Here is a 17,225-nt window from a genome sequence, read left to right as displayed (position 1 = left end):
CTTTCTGAATCATTGTCCGCCGCTAATTGTTGTGGAGGGAGGAATGGATGAGGGGGAGAGGGAAAAGGAGGGAGAGGAGGAGGGAGGGAGGGAGGAGGAAGGGAGGGGGGAAAGGTAGGATGAATGAGGGGGGAGAGAACCGTGACAGAGAGTTGGATACACAGTACAACATTACGTTAGCGGTTCATTCAGTAGCTCTGTGTTTAATAACTTCTGGAGTTTAAAGTTGATAGAGAGGGGAGGAAGAGAGGGAAGGGGAGAGAGGGAAGAGAGGGAAGGGGAGAGAGGGAATAGGAGGAAGAGGAGAGAGGGAATAGGAGGAAGAAGAGAAAGTGAGAGGAGGAAGGAAAACAGAAGTGAAAGAGGGAGAGGATGGAAGAGAGGAGGAGGATGTGAGAGAAGAGAGTATGGAAGAGAGGAGGAGGAGGTGGGAAAGAGAGTTGAGGATAAACGAATTATTCTTAACACACTTTCCATGGTTGACTACATCTCTTCTCCCTCACTTCTCTCTCTCTCTCAATACCTTCACTCATTTCTCCCACTCCCTCAATTCTCTCTCTCTCTCTCTCTCTCTCTCTCTCAAACGTCTCTTCCCCCCCTACTTCTCTCACTCTCTCAAGTTCCTCCTCCTCCCCCCCTCAACACACGAGCCCTTTACCTACCCTCCCCAAATTGCCATCTGCCTCATAATTTCAGCCACGATCTTCAACCAATGGTCTATCCTCCCCCCATCAACATCCCTCTTCCCCTTTCTGCTCTTTTTATTTAGTTTCCTTCTCCTCCTACTCTTCTTCTTCTTGTCTCCTTATTCCGTTTCCTCCTCCTCCGATTCCTTCTCTTCTTTCATTATTCTTCTTCCTCCTCTCTTTTTTTAAACCGTTTTCCTCCTCCCCCTTCTTTCTCCTCTTCCTCCTCCTATCCCTACCCTTTTCTCCTTCCTCCTCCACACCTACCCTTCTGTTTAAACCTTTTCCTCTCTCCCTCCTCGCTTCCCACCCTCCTCCTCCCTCTTCCTAGTCCCCTTTTTCTCCTTTCTCCCTCTCCTCCTCACCCCCCCTTCTTTCCACCTCCCTCCTCCTCCTCCTCCCGGTAAGCCTCAGGAAGAAACCCCAGAAGCAGTAATTAGCTGGCGGGGGCACGTTACCCCAACACAGCCGAGAACCTACAAAAGATCCACCCCTTTCCCCTCACCTCTTCTCCTCCCCTACACCCCTTCCCTTCCCACAGCAATCACCCCTCAACCTCTTCCCTGACACCCCTCACCCCTTTTCCTTCACACAGCAATCACCACCCTTCCTTCCTCCACCCCCACCCTTCCCACAGCAATCACCCCTTCCCCACACCCCTTACCCCTTCCCACAGCAATCACCCACACCTGAACAGAGAGGCAACAACCCCCCTTCCTCCACCACCACTCAGCCATATCACCAAACACTATAGGTCATCTGTGTGGGCTATTAACCACTATATACCCTCACTGACGTTAGCACATAACACTCGTGGTGAAGTGGTAATGTCTTGGTTGGAGTCGAGGGTCTTTGTTGATGTGTGTCTCTAAAGGTAAAACTACAGTGTTATCATAAACCATACGAATCTGAACAAGTTTGTAGGAACGTTTAAGTATATACAAACGCTTGAATATACACACGGACGTTTTTTATACACACAGACGTTTAAGTATACATGTAGACGTTTAAGTATACATGTAGACGTTTAAATATACATGTAGACGTTTAAATATACATGTAGACGTTTAAGTATACATGTAGACGTTTAAGTATACATGTAGACGTTTAAGTATACATGTAGACGTTTAAGTATACATGTAGACGTTTAAGTATACATGTAGACGTTTAAGTATACATGTAGACGTTTAAGTATACATGTAAACGTTTAAGTATCCACACACGTTTAATTCCACACACACAATATGTACTATACTCATTGGTTTTGCTGGCTATCCTTGGTCTAGTTGCCTTACTCTTTATACCAGGCACTGTCTAGGTATACACACTATTTATATACCTGCATGGTCTATGTATCTATATCTGAATTGCCTACAGTGCTTCTGTTTATGATGAAGTATTGTAAATGTCTATCACGAGTTTAACGAATCAATCAATCAACCAATGAAACAATCAATCAACCAATCAATCAACCAATCAATCAACCAATCAATCAACCAATCAATCAACCAATCAAACAATCAATCAATGAAACAATCAATTAATCAATCAATCAACCAATCAATCAATCCATCCATCTATCTATCTATCTAAACTCACAATGTCTCTCAATAATAGCACCTCGCGCTCACAGCCAACATCTCCCTCACCACACCCTCATTAAAAGACAATCTTACCCCCCCCCCCACCACCACCAGCTCTCCAAACAACACGCCTCACCACGCCCCTACTGTGGTGACGACGAACTCACACCATCCCACCACCATTCACCACCATCTCCTCATCTTTGACAGCTCACCCCCCCCTACTACCACCCTCTCACCCACTACCATCCCCCCACCCACTACCATCCCCTCGCCGCCATTAACTGCCAATTAACGCCATAACACCCTCATCACCCACATTCCCTCGTCACTTACAAGTTAAATGAAATTGATGGCGAGAGTTAACAAGCCTCCGGCATACGCTACACCGTACACAATATAACACTGGTATTTATAAGCTTTCTCTAATACTGATCAATTGGCAACCGGAAGCCACTCAAGAAATTATATTATTCGTCTCAATCAATCAACCACTCAATCAATCAATCAATCACTCAGTCAATCAGCAAATCAATCAGCCAGTCAATCGATCAATCACTCAGTCAATCAACCTATCGATCAATCAATCAATCAATCAATCAGATACAGTATGGACAGTGGACACCGACCGTTCAGATACACCTTGTCATTAACACCTTCTGTATGTCAAGCAGGTAATCGATAAACAAATGAAAGTTAATCATATAGGTCAGAGAGTGTGAGTTAAATGAGTAATGATAAAATAAATAAATAAATGAGAGGATACAGAACATACAAGTGACCTTCGTGCCCAGTGAAAGTTTAAACGCTCGTGCTTGGCTAGCGTACAGCGAATGAGGGTGCGCCAAGTCCGTAGACTTGCATCGTTTTCCATCGTAAATAAAATGGTTAATTAATGCCTTCCTAAAGAAACAATCGATATGGGACCAGGTTTGTTCCACTCTACTATTTTTTTGCGATTTTTCCACCAAGTTTGATGAAAAACAATTGTGCCGGTTCGGCTGCCCAGAACAGACAGACAGACAGACACACGCCTAGACCTATAGTATATTAGATATATTAGGTAAGCAAAAGACAATATAAATAAACAAACAAACAAATCAGAGGACATAGGGTAAAGAAGTGAAAGTTATAAACAAAACAAAGATCACCTAAACACACACACACACACACACACACACACACACACACACACACATTTAAATCTGTCAATATAGTGTTAGAGTAATGTAGTAGGAAGTCTTCTCACCACCAGAGGCCTCCCCCATCAGTATTCATCACACACCACGCCCCCTTATTTATGTCTTACACAGCCTCTTGCATCCTAACCACTCTGGGTCCCTTCCTCTTGCATCCTGTCTCACCTGGTTCTACCTGACACTCAACCATATATCACCTGGCTCTACCTGACACTCAACCATATATCACCTGGCTCTACCTGACACTCAACCATATATCACCTGGCTCTACCTGACACTCAACCATACATCACCTGGGTCATGAGTCTTATAGTTCCATATGTATATTTTTCCCTCAAATGGTTCAAAAAGAGTTGCTGAATCACTTGAAGAGGAACCACCCTCAGTTTATTTTATCTTAAGATTAATTGTGACCAAGTCCCTGGTTGGTGATCTGACTTTCTGCCTCATTTACAGACAATTGCAGGGTCTCAATTGTTTCTCTTACCATTGATAACACAACATACATATATTGTTTCTCACTACTTTTTTTCACCTTTGTATTTCTTTATGGTTCTTTATTATTATTATTATTATTATTATTATTATTATTATTATTATTATTATTATTATTATAGTGTTGTTGTTATTAAACGATAATCTAATCTAACGCTAACCTTATATACCCTAACCTAACCTAACCATGATCTAATCTAAATACTAACCAAACATAACCTTGTCTAATCTAACCCTACCAAACACCCCCTCCAGGTAGCGTTAGGGCGTTTAAACATCGGGTGCAATGAGCTGGGGGGAGGGCTAATTTTCATTTGTACCAAGATGTCTAATTGTAGTGTTCCAAGATGTCTAATTGTAGTCTTCCAAGATGTCTAATTGTAGTCTTCCAAGATGTCCAATTGTAGACATGAGCTTCAGGTGTGTAGGTTAAGTTTCAGTACAATATATACTAACTCTATTTTGGTTATATACCGATATTAAGACATAGCATCAGTGAACGTTGCCTACTATCCAATACAACCACTCAAGTGCGAGCCTTTAGATAACCTAACCTGCACCTATCACACCTCGCGTGGCACTATTTTATATTCTAGGTGGCACTCCCTAATGACACCATCATACCTCAAATGGTAGCACATCATACTTCAAGTGGTAGCCTATCATATTTTCAAGTGGCACTCCATCATACATCAAGTGCCACTCCATAACTCACGTGACACCATCATACCCCAATTGGTAGTTCATTATACTTCATGTGGCACTCCATCATACTTCAAGTGCCACTCCATATTCCAAGTGGCACTCCATCATACTTCAAGTGCTACTACCATCATACTTCAAGTGGCAGCCCATCACAGTTAGCAATCCATAACTCGCGTAACTCCATCATACCTCAAGTGGCACTCAAGCGTTTCTCACGTTTCCCCCCATTACATCTTAACCGGCCCTCCATCACCCTTTAACCGGCCCTCCATCACCCCTTAACCGGCCCTCCATCACCCTTAACCGGCCCTTCATCACCCCCGCAACCCTCCATCACCCCTTAACCGGCCCTCCATCACCCCTTAACCGGCCTTCATCACCCCACACAACCCTCCATCACCGGCCCTTCATCACCCTTAACCGGCCCTCCATCACCCCTTAACCGGCCCTTCATCACCCCCTCCATCACCCCAACCGGCCCTCCATCACCCTTAACCGGCCCTCCATCACCCTCACGTAACCGTTTGTGTGTGTGTCCGTACATGGCAGTAAGGTAATTAAAACAGCTGATGAACCCGCCAATGTTGACCAATAGGATGAGCTTACCTCACCTAAGATTAAGGAGTGAAGGCTTACCTACAGTCTCCAGATCACCTGAAGATTAACCACCCCAGCTTACCTCACCTGAAGATTAACCACCCCAGCTTACCTCACCTTAAGATTAACCACCCCAGCTTACCTCACCTGAAGATTAACCACCCAAGCTTACCTCACCTTAAGATTAACCACCCCAGCTTACCTCACCATAAGATTAACCACCCCAGCTTACCTCACCTTAAGATTAACCACCCTAACGCCAGCTCTTACCCTAATCTAACCTCACTTAACCCAATCTAGCCTTGAACCTATAACCTCGTCTAACTTAACCTCGTCTAGCAAAACCAAATCCAATCTAACAATAACATAATCCAACCTAACCTACCCCCCCCCCCACCCCACAGGTAGCTATAGGGTGTTTAATAATCAGGTGTAATAATTTGCGGGGAATTAATCACCAGGTAAACCCATTCTCCTCACCCCCTGACTCACGACACACCTGAGTGAACCTAAAGAGAACCAATCACCTTATCTGACGCGTCCAGGTGGTGAGGCGTGAACCACCCGTTTACCTCTCTTGTCTGAAGGTGTCGTGTGTGTAGTGAGGTGGCGTGTAGGGTAGAGTTCAGGTTCATCTTCTATCCTGGGCTCCTTCTGGTGGTGTGTGTGTGTGTGTGTGTGTCCAGCTTCTACTACAACTACAACAATTTTTTTTATGGCCTCCAGCCTCCCCCAATAGCCACACCTTCACCGCCATTTTATTACCTTAAAATTAAATATCCTAATACATAAGTAGCTATCCTAGCTGTGTTGAGTTAGTTGAGCCGCAGATCTATGCGGCATTCAGTGACTATTGCCTCATAGCTATTACTAACAAGTGATCGCAGGCCCTTCGTGCCCAGTGAAAGTTTGAACGCTCGTGCTTGGCTAGCGCGCAACCGCAGTCCGGCTGACAGTGTACAGCGACAAAATGGTTAATTTATGCCTTTCTAAAGAAACCATTGACATCGGACCAGGTTTGTTCCACTCTACGAATTTTTTGCGATTTTTCCACCAGGTTTGATGAAAAACGATTGTGCCGTTTCGGCTGCCCAGAACAGACACACACACGGCTATGCCTATAGTATACTAGATACTAATACTACTAATACTAATACTACTAATACTAATACTACTAATACTAATCCCACCATTACTACTACTCCCATTATATACTCTTACTACTCCCCCTACGACTACAACAACTACTCAATCTCTTTAGGAGGTGTGATATACTGGTCCACTTGGTTAATTATTTTCAGTGATTTATCTCTTCACTAAACGGAGCAATGACGGGCATTTATAGCCAGGCACCGTACATGGTTGGTGACGTAACACACTCCGTGTGATTTACAGCTTCCTCTGTTGGGTTAACATGATTTTTATGAAGTTCATCTTGTGACGAGCGCGGTAATAAGCGTTCACATAGCTACCTACTTTTACGACCAGTCAGAGGACGATGAATGTGACTACCCAGACTTAATTACTGACGGTGGTTTTTATCCCCAGGATCATCTACGAATGGTGGTTTTTATTTCGAGAAAGATCTACAAGTGAAACACGCGACTTGGTGTAGTAAACTTTACAGGTCAAGTTTTAAGGAGTCTTAACGAACACTTTGCAATACCTTTAATACTTTCCTTTTAAGCCTAATGAAAATATATGTAACGTATTAGTCTTTATGGAGAGTAGTGTAACATCACGTCTGTTAGTGATATTTTATGTTTAACACCAGACTAAATATTTAAGGCTATACCGGTGCTGCTAGCTGAACAAAGGTAACAGGAACTGGACACATGCACAGCTTAAATTCGTTTGAATAAAACATCCGTCACCCACAAGGAAAATTATCACTGAGGTAAGGAGCGGCAGGAATATCTTGGCTGGCCAGACGCCGTCAATGGGGCCATCACAACCACTACCCTCACACATTAATCAGACTTATTAATGTAAGTCTTGTTATGGTGTTACTTAAGATCAAACAGGTTCCGGTGTATCAAACACAACTCTGCCGCTCTACTACTGCCTGGGAACACCGAGCAACACACAAATGAACCAGTTTGCTTCTTATCACTCTTCCACTCCAGGTCTTATTTAGCCGACATCCTCACACGATACCTAACACGGCAGCACCCTCCACCGTAATCAGCTTGTGTGTGTGTGTCCCTGCCCTCCCCAGGGACCACCACCGACGGCCATCACATTCCAGTGGTCCTTAAGGTGTGAGCGAGTCCTTGTTGGTTGTGCTGGAGCTCTCTCTCTCTCTCTGCGCACGTCAAGAGCGGATGGACGGACGTCGGACGTGGGCAGGAGAAAGGGTGGAGGATATTGCTAAACTAGGGCAACAATAATCCATTCTCAGTATAAATCACCACTTGTACTACCAAGGCGTCAACAACTGGCTTCGTGCAGTACATACACATCCTATGTGACAACCAGCCGAGGTATACTCGTAGATGGACGTGAGGGTGAACAGTCAGTGTGAGAGAGAGAGAAATCTTGCACATGTTATCAATATTTCCGGGGATGGTGATTACTACAGAGAAAAGAGATAATGATGGAAGTATTGTTGGTGTAGTATTTAGTAAGCTAAAGAAGACAGTCAACTCAGGATGCTTGGTGTTGGTGTCGGTGCTTGAACCTGACAGATGGTGCATTCGAGAGTCTGGGCTGGTGATAATGAGTTAAGTATTGCAATTATCCTATACATTTATACCGTACTGAGACGAAGGGAAGCAACAACGGAAACAATAAATTAAATGAACGAAATTGTGATGTAATTGTGTTGAAAGTAAGGATGTCAAAATATACAATATAACGGAAGAATACAAGAAAAGTTAAATTTACGGGAGAAATTCTCTTCGCTGGAGGTCTGTGGTGAAAAGTGCGCTGTGAACAATGTAACCAGGAAGTGAGTGTTAGTCACAAGCTCATGACCGAGAATAATGAGACACTTTCCACATGGCCAAAAGCCAAGCATAGGGAACAATAACCCCTGGCAAGCAAGCAAGCAAGCAACACACAACTGAACCAACCTAAAATCACAACACCACGACGCACATGGTGCTTCCGACGGAGTGATATACGAGCGGTAAACTAGGCCCTTTACCCCCTTACTGTGCATAGCCTCTCACCCAATAACAAGACGGCAGTTAGAACCCTTTGATGACTTACCTAATGACCCGCCATGATGAACGAATCACCTCATAAGGAACAAACAATTATTACATCTTTACTGGCGAGCAGCAATCATTCCATCATGCTGTTTACCAATCATTCCATCATGCTGTTTACCAATCATTCCATCATGCTGTTTACCAATCATTCCATCATGCTATCACGCTGTTCATCAATCATTCCATCATGCTATCATTTCATCAACCATTCCATCATGCCATCACGCTGTTCATCAATCATTCCATCATGCTATTATTTCATCAACCATTCCATCATGCTATCACGCTGTTCATCAATCATTCCATCATGCTATCATTTCATCAACCATTCCATCATGCTATCACGCTGTTCATCAATCATTCCATCATGCTATCATTTCATCAACCATTCCATCATGCTATCACGCTGTTCATCAATCATTCCATGATGCTATCATTTCATCAATCATTCCATCATGCTATCACGCTGTGTATCAATCATTCCATCATGCTATCATTTCATCAACCATTCCATCATGCTATCATTTCATCAACCATTCCATCATGCTATCACGCGCCACAAGCACCAACCAACTTTCCCGCGTAATTATCATGAAATCGTCAGGAGGAAATCCAGGCAAGTGAATGATGACGAAGACTTGAGGGAAGGAAAGGGAATAGAGAAGGGAAAGGAAGAAATGAAAAGGGGGAAGGGAAGAGAGAAGGAAATGAGAAAGGGGGAGGAAGAGAGGGGGAAGCGATAGAAAGGGAAGGAAAAGGTGAAGGAAGAGAGAATGGAATGGGAAGAGAAAACGGGAGAGAAAGAGCGAAGAAAGAAAGGGGGGGGAAAGAGACGCAGGAAAGAGAAAGGGAGGGTAAGAGTGAAAGAAATTAGAGAAAGCGAGAGAGAATGAAAGAAAGGACAGAGTAAAAGAGAAAACAAGGAAACAGGAAGAACCACAGGATGAGCGAATGAATCACACACCGACCTATACAACCCAGGCGTTCCCTCACACTCAACACCACAGAAAAATATTCCCTGTATCAGCTCATATGTACTTCGGTAGATCAGGTCAAGTCAGGTCACCTTCAGTTATTTACATCACTTTAACTACTTTCATACTCAAGGGTTAAATAATAATAATAATAATAATAATAATAATAATAATAATAATAATAATAATAATAATAATCAGGTCGAGTGAACGTACAAATGTTTTTCATGGTGTAACTTCCTATTGACAAAACAAAATAAATTACTATATAATTTCCTGTTTATTAAAAAGAAACGAAATTTCTTCTTATTTCATTTTACAATATAAATCTAGAATCATTTCCCCACCGTTAGGATAGACCATACATATGCGTCTGTGTAGGGAGGCTGCTTACTATAGACACTGAGACACCAGGCACCAGGGAAGGCGCCAGTTAACTCCAGCTAGACAGACCCGACGACGCGTTTCCGCCTTAACAACTCGTACACGTCCTGCATGGCCCAGAAACTTGACCCCGTGATATGCATGTGACATAAGTTATACACGTAAGCAAGTGATGACAGATATCAGCAACAATACTTCACCTTTCATAACCTGTAATAAGTGTGAGCGAGTTGTACCTGTTGCTGTACTACTGGCGAGGCATTAAGTATGAAGTGAAAAGTAAGCATCTGTATTACCTTCAGTTGTTTACTTATATCATCTGTAACGTGTGTGTGGGTGATTAAGTCATTTAAGTCAATAATTCACACTCACTTAATATTCCTGTGGGTTAATCATTTAACAATGTTTCTCCTTAATGATTATATAAATGTTTCCAGCTATGTAATGTTCCGTGTATCTTCGTGGCTTGTTACCTGAGCACCTCACTTTAATTCATATACTGTACCATTATAAATCTCAATCCAAATAGGCGATAATTAATATATCAAACCAGTTTTTACACCCACTAAACTCTAAAGGCATGATGGCTGCAGCATAAGGTTGGCTGTCGAGTGGTTCCAGGTTTAGATCACTTCTAAGATAGCCTTGTCAAACTGAAATCCGGTTAGAACGAGTAGTATGACCATAATCTACCGTATATTATAGGGGTATTTATCGACTTGAACCAACCAAAGGGGTCATCATACCCGGACTACCAAGGTGAGGGGGAGATAAATTTATCCTAACACTTTCCCTGTGATAGTACTTCCTTGTCCAGGTAACTGACACTTGAGCTGACTCGTAAAGGCTCTAGACCTGCTCTGGCATCCACAAAATTTCAGTGGCAAGAGAATATAAATATAACGAATAAAAAAATCTACTGAAAAAATGTGCATCGAGCCTCTAGAGTCCAAATGCGGTGCATGAACTAGGTTACTTTAACTATGATTTGAGAGGATTTGGAGAGAAGAATCAGTGTAATTATATTCTGAATAACCACAACTCTTCTACAACAACTTTTGTCTCTGTTGGTTACAATGGCTGGTCGTCCCACAGCAGGACTTGGGAGATGTGTTCATTCAACTGTTACAAAAATCCTGGTGGGGCAGGTAAAGCCGCATGTGAGCAAAACCTTTTATTCAAGTTTAACAATACCTGCTTTAATCTCTTTGTTCAACACTCCAAATACTTTTCAATTACAAGGAAATTAGTAATACCCCGTACAATGTTTTAATTTGCGTCTATAATTATCAGTGGACTATTATTAACATTACCAACAAGACTGCAATCTTGCCTTTAAAAATTTACAAAACTAGATTTTAAAACAAAATACGTGAATAAACAAATGGTGTAGTCATTATATTGAGTCTGTCGTATCCTAGACCAACACCACGTATAAAACACATCTGTGAAACAACGTTAATTGTCGTAGGTGTTGGGCAACGCTCACACCAACAATGGCTGCAGCAAGACAACCACCACCGCCCCACAGGTGAAGACAACCTATCAAACTTCACTAGTGTCAACACGAGTACTGCTAAATTTAAATGTATTCATAAAAAATACGATTACTGAACACTGATAGTAAAGACTTCAGTTAGCAACCCATTAAAACACAAAGACACTTAAAGAAGTCCAGACAAACAGGAGAAAACTCTTCCTGTAGGTAGTCACCTTTCTCCACCAGACGGTTCACCACTATACTCCTGTCACTGGTAGTTAAGTTACCTGGACACTACTCATTCACAACAAAATCCTACAATTATCAATCCCTCTAGTTTTTATGTCAAACGATGTTCACCCTCTAACTCCACCCCCCTCCCCTCCATGTTATTTTTCACACGGTGCGGGTATATCATTTCAGAGACGCTACTGAATTAGCACAAGACCAGAAGTAGGTTTACATGTCTGCAAAATCCTCTAACACATATACCTGGGTGGCTTTGAGTCTAAGAAAATGTCTGGAGAGGTAGGTGTAGCCATGTTTAACAGAGGCCCGGGACTTATTTGATTTCTGTACACAAGGAAACCTCACACAGTATTCTTACCTTTTAAACACATTCGGTAATTTAATTTGCAGTCATATGCAACATAAACATGTGCAAGTGTGGCAGGTGTCACCACATCTTAGGATGCAACAAGACAGCATACACTAGGTGCCGTGTTTGACAAGCCCAGTCTCGGGATCAACGAGGCTCAGCACCGGGCGGGAGATTGCCTACAAGGCCCACTCCGTGTCCTGAGCCAGGCCTCGCTTACTAACACCTCCCGCCTGAATCATGAAGCCCGGGAGGGATATGTCACGGTATATCACTACAGCCTACAACCCCGGGAGGTGGTCATGACTGGTGATTCTAGGGATGAGGGAGGAGAAACTGCTATGGAACAGGAACGGGAACTAACAGATAAATGGATGAAAAACAATGAAGGGTAAAGACATAGGCAACTAAATGGGCATTTGCTAAGAAACAATCAATAATAAAGTAGCATTAAGGTAATAAATATTTGGATGAGAACTAACAGATAAACAGCTCTGAAACAAAACAGAAATAGACAAGAAAACACAAAAGAATAATGTAACAAACAAAAAACAAACACATTCCTGAAAAAACTGACGAGTGAATTGTGGCCTAGAAGAAACATGCTTAGCCGGAGAAAAACCCATTAGGCTACCACTAGGCAAACATTCCCCCATCCATCAACACAGGAACTGGGGAACTCTGTAAGTCCAAAGTCAGTATCGTGGACTCGTCTCGGCCCCAGCAGCAGCTCGGCGGGTGACCAAAGCTTCCCGGGTGACCGAGAGATCAATATAGACGATTGTTGTCGGCTGCCGGCACGCCCGTATGTCAACTACACCTACGTTGTATCAGGTATAAGTTGATGAGATTGTTCACGTCTTTCATGGTGCCTCTTGTATTGTTAGCCAGAACGTGACCAGCTTTTATGCTTGTTCTGCCACCCACCAGTGCTGCTACCAACACCATGTACTGAATTTACTCTGCCACCCATCAAAACCAGACATCTGCTCTGCCACCCACCATCACCACACATTTGTTTTACCCCTCATCAATATACATCTGTTGTCACCCACCATCAACACCACATCTATTCTGCCATCCACCAACACCAGCTCTGCCACCCAGCAATACCCCATCTCTCCTACCAAATCACTACCACTATACACCTGCTATACTAGCCACCATACCCACACACCTGCTCTACCACAGCCACCATACCCACACACCTGCTCTACCACACCACCGTACCCACACACCTGCTCTACCACACCACCGTACCCACACACCTGCTCTACCACACCACCGTACCCATCACCCCTAGACTCGATCATTCACTCACACTCGGCTAGTATGAGTGATGACTACGAGACTAATACAATTTCAGTCTGGGTTCAATTACATATCAGACCAAAGCGTCATCAATTCGTCAAGTTTATATAAGCCTACACCTCACAATACGTTATTAAGAATTATAAGACTTCAGGTCACGTGTTACAAGGTGGAAATAGCGCTGTTCGTTACAGTGGGCTATTCAGGGATATACGAACACACGGCAGAATACCTTCTTGTACAGATAAAAAAATAAAAATAAAATGAGAACATGTCACAATTGTTATTATAAGAGTAAATAAGACTGTAAAGGGCTTTAAAGGGTTATGAGGATCATTAATTCAATTACTTTGTCAACGGTGACGGTGCAGTTCTCAGGAGCCATGACTGGTGGGATAAGGGTCATCGTCCCTCGCCCTGGGTAGACCCAGTTACTGTACACAAGACCCCCTGCTGCGACTACACCTTGTGGTGTATCTCATCTACAGGTGGAAACGATACACAATTATCTCTCTCTTACAAACACACATATACAGAGTAGCAATATTCCTCCTCTATTATAACGTTAGGAGAGCCAAGTAGGAAGTGTCACTGGAGAGAGTTACAAACTGGTTCCCTTACTGCGAGGAGCGCCAAGCATTCAAAGTCAGCAATCAACACCTGCGCAAAAACACCAGATAAGGGATGCGTTCAATGTGTACACCAATATTTAAAGCCCAAAACCCGCGGCTTATCTAACGAAAAATAAAATGTACCGGGTAATCCGTGTGGAATTTGTTACAGCTACACCACGACCGACATTCGTCCACTGATGTAACGTATTTCATACAATGAAAAAAAGAGTTTCCTCTGAGAGCTATGTTATTTATCAGACAGTTGGGCATTAGTACCTGTGACGTCACACCAAAGCAGCATTCTTCAACACTTAGCATCAAGGGAATAATTAATGTTTCCAACACTCAGAAGCGAGAAAGACTGAATAACAAAACCTGTAGCTACAGAGGATGGCGCACGATACTCCGTTGTCTTTAACTGGTGCTCGATGGTGTAGCTGTGTCATGGTGGGTGAGCCTTCGCCTGAACCCGCCTGAAATATGGCTGAGGTTGAAGCTGAGACGCGGATGAAATGTGCCACACAACCTGGCGCGACATAAGATCTGGGACTAGGTCAAAGCACAAGGTGAGGCTGGGAAGTGGTACAGCACGGGCCACGGTTGAGCTCATGTGATCTCCCAAACTCCTATCAAGTCTTAAAATGAATCTGTCTCGCCACCCAGGTGTAATAAAATACACCGAAATAAGATTGAAATAATGTGTGGGAGGACCTTTCTCACGGTGACCCACGCAGACATTGACGGGAATGTGACGCTACTATTCATCAACATAATTAAGTCACGGTCAGGTTTTGGTGGCACTCGGCTGACGATCAGACCCGCTCATACTTCAAGAAATTAAGTTTAAACCTAAATTAAATTGGTCAAAATTTCTTACAATAAAAGTTCCCTCTTGTTTAAATAGTCAGAACCAGTGGTCAAAAAGAAGACACTAAGAAAACTAACTGACTGGCTCTCAGAACAATGAATAAAGTGGTTTTAACAGTGTCTGTGATATATTATAGTACGGCAACATTCACAACAGTTTTACATATACGTTTCCTACATTAAAGGCGGTGAAATATACGACGGTCAGCCATTCAAGTCTCTTAACAGCCGACCAGCAGCTGGTGGAATAGCTCTCAGTAAATCTCACTAACACCGGTCTTTACAAACGGAGGATTTATGTGAACTGTAAATCAACCTTTAATAGCGGTCAGTATCTCGGTGAGTGAGTAGGCCTACAGTCTCAGTCTCTCCCAGGTTGACGATTTGTACTACAGTGAAATTTATAACTTAAGTTGGCTAATGCAAGTACGGTAACTCATTAAATATTATCAACCCACGCATATATCCTTTCTTCTTCCATTCATTAAACCTTCATCTATCAGTAACATTAAAATATATCTAATTCGCTACCTAAATATACTGTACATAATCCTCTTCCTTATTTAACCTGAGAAGCTGATAAGAACAATGTGAACATCACCATGACCACGTCGCAAGTTTTACGGTCACGTAACTTAACTAATTCCTCGTCTGTGTGATTATCTAAACCCAGACACGAATCGCGTGCTCCTGCAGCTAGCTCAGTAATTCTGAGAAATTTACAAATTGTATCGGTTACCGGTGTTGTTTGTGGAGTTGTAATGTACAACCCAAACTTTCTCTTAAATCTATTGATAATAAGATTAACCTTTTCTACATAACTAGCAGTCAAGGGTCACAGTACACCCTTAAAGTGGATTTAAAGATAAGATAGCTCTCAAGCCTTTCACACACGAGAACATGTGACTTACTGTCAGAAAAAGATTAAATTTTTCTCCTGTCAAGTACGTTCAGTCGTGAATGTAAAAGATACATACAGGTACTGTACACTACAGTGCTCACCAACATCTGCCCAAACGAGACATACACGCACACAAAAACACACCATGTGCACAAATGATACAGCCACATGATGGAATTCCACAACCATACACGCACGTAAATAAATCCCCACCTTACACGCACGTGAGTAAGTCCCCGCAACCATACACACACGAACAACTCCCCACTACCATAAACGCACGGGAGTCCCCCCTTACTATAAACGCTCGTAAACTGGTATTACTGTATTGGGGAATTTTATCTTTGCAATCAATAGTTTATACCATTCAAAGACACCTTTATTCTATAACGTTTCCCTAAGAAACGACTAATAATATGCCGGAGGTCCAGCCCCAGTTAGGTGGTTAGGTCGTTTGCGAAGGAAACGTCATTGAAGAAAGGTGTCTTAGAATGGTCTAAACTATTGATTGCAAAGATAAAATTCCCGAGATTCGGTTGGTGGCAACAAATGCAAAGTTACCCGTGAATGAATCTCAACTGCCATACACGCACGAGAATGACTTCCCACAACCATACATGCACGTGAACTCGCGCCACACCCAGGCTACATCGACATCTGGTTCGTGTCCTCGCAGACGCCCTCATGCCGCGTACAATATAACTAGTAACATGAACTTCAGTTATCTATGCTAACATTTCTATTGGCCAATAATTTTCCCTATCTCTCTTATCTTCAACTGACAAATACCATTCCATAAATGTTTATTTAGCTGAGGTTTAGTTAAATATTAATATTGTATCTCACACCGCTCATCAGCACAATGACACGTAGGTTCAGTTACCTAGATTTGGTGGGTGTTGGGTGATCCTGAAGTTTTTAATCCCGGAGGTAAATCCCAACTACTGTCTTCGCTGGGTCGATAGTTTCCTTGTGGTAGTACAGTCGTTAAGTTGCAATATTGATCCTTCAGGCACTCTCATACAATATTATCAGTGTGATGAATTTTCTAATTTTCACACCTCACTAGTACAACTTCTATAAATGTTCTCGAAAAGGTGGCAAACTGAAATTCATAATAAAGTAACTTTCACACTTTTAATCCGAAATCCAGTACACCTTTCCTCCCACTACATGATACACAACTGAAGCCAGACTTGCTCGTCGCTCGCGAGCCATGTGTCGTCTGCGCCTTACAGTTGCCAACCTAGGTATTTGTTTCGTTCGTTATTATTACGGTTCACGTAGTTTTATCTATTTTTCTAATAATATTTTTGATACAATAAATAAGAATAATTTATATTAAGTGATAACTGCTTAAATATCATTGTTTTGGTGACATAATCTGATAAAAATACAGGTAATAAGAGCGTCCACTGGCGTGGAGAGGGTAGGTGCCAAACGCGCGATATACGGAGTTTCCCTCTGACCTCGTGCCGCTAAAATAAACAGCCCGGAAAATGAGAAGAGTTCAGGATAACACTGTGTCTGTCAGCCCACGTCATCATTCTCGCAGAAATTCTAGATTCTAATATTATCTACTATTTCATATCCTCGATAATCTGTTTATATTCCGG

The 17,225-nt window shown here is 42.6% G+C and overlaps 1 long non-coding RNA gene across 1 annotated transcript in view; it reads right to left on the bottom strand.

The window, feature by feature from the left end:
- LOC121872988 overlaps positions 1 to 16,814 on the bottom strand; it is a 151,384-nt gene extending 134,570 nt beyond the window's left edge. The window contains exon 1 of the long non-coding RNA XR_006090190.1: positions 16,493 to 16,814. This is a non-coding gene — a long non-coding RNA (uncharacterized LOC121872988). The remainder of the gene's footprint in view (positions 1 to 16,492) is intronic.
- Between the last annotated feature and the right edge of the window lie 411 nt (positions 16,815 to 17,225).

Source organism: Homarus americanus, unplaced genomic scaffold (genome assembly GCF_018991925.1).
Source record: "Homarus americanus isolate GMGI-L3 unplaced genomic scaffold, GMGI_Hamer_2.0 scaffold11022, whole genome shotgun sequence".
Classification (NCBI taxonomy): domain Eukaryota; kingdom Metazoa; phylum Arthropoda; class Malacostraca; order Decapoda; family Nephropidae; genus Homarus; species Homarus americanus.
The sequence above is the reverse complement of the archived record's forward strand: the minus strand, read 5'-3'. Positions and strand labels throughout refer to the sequence as shown.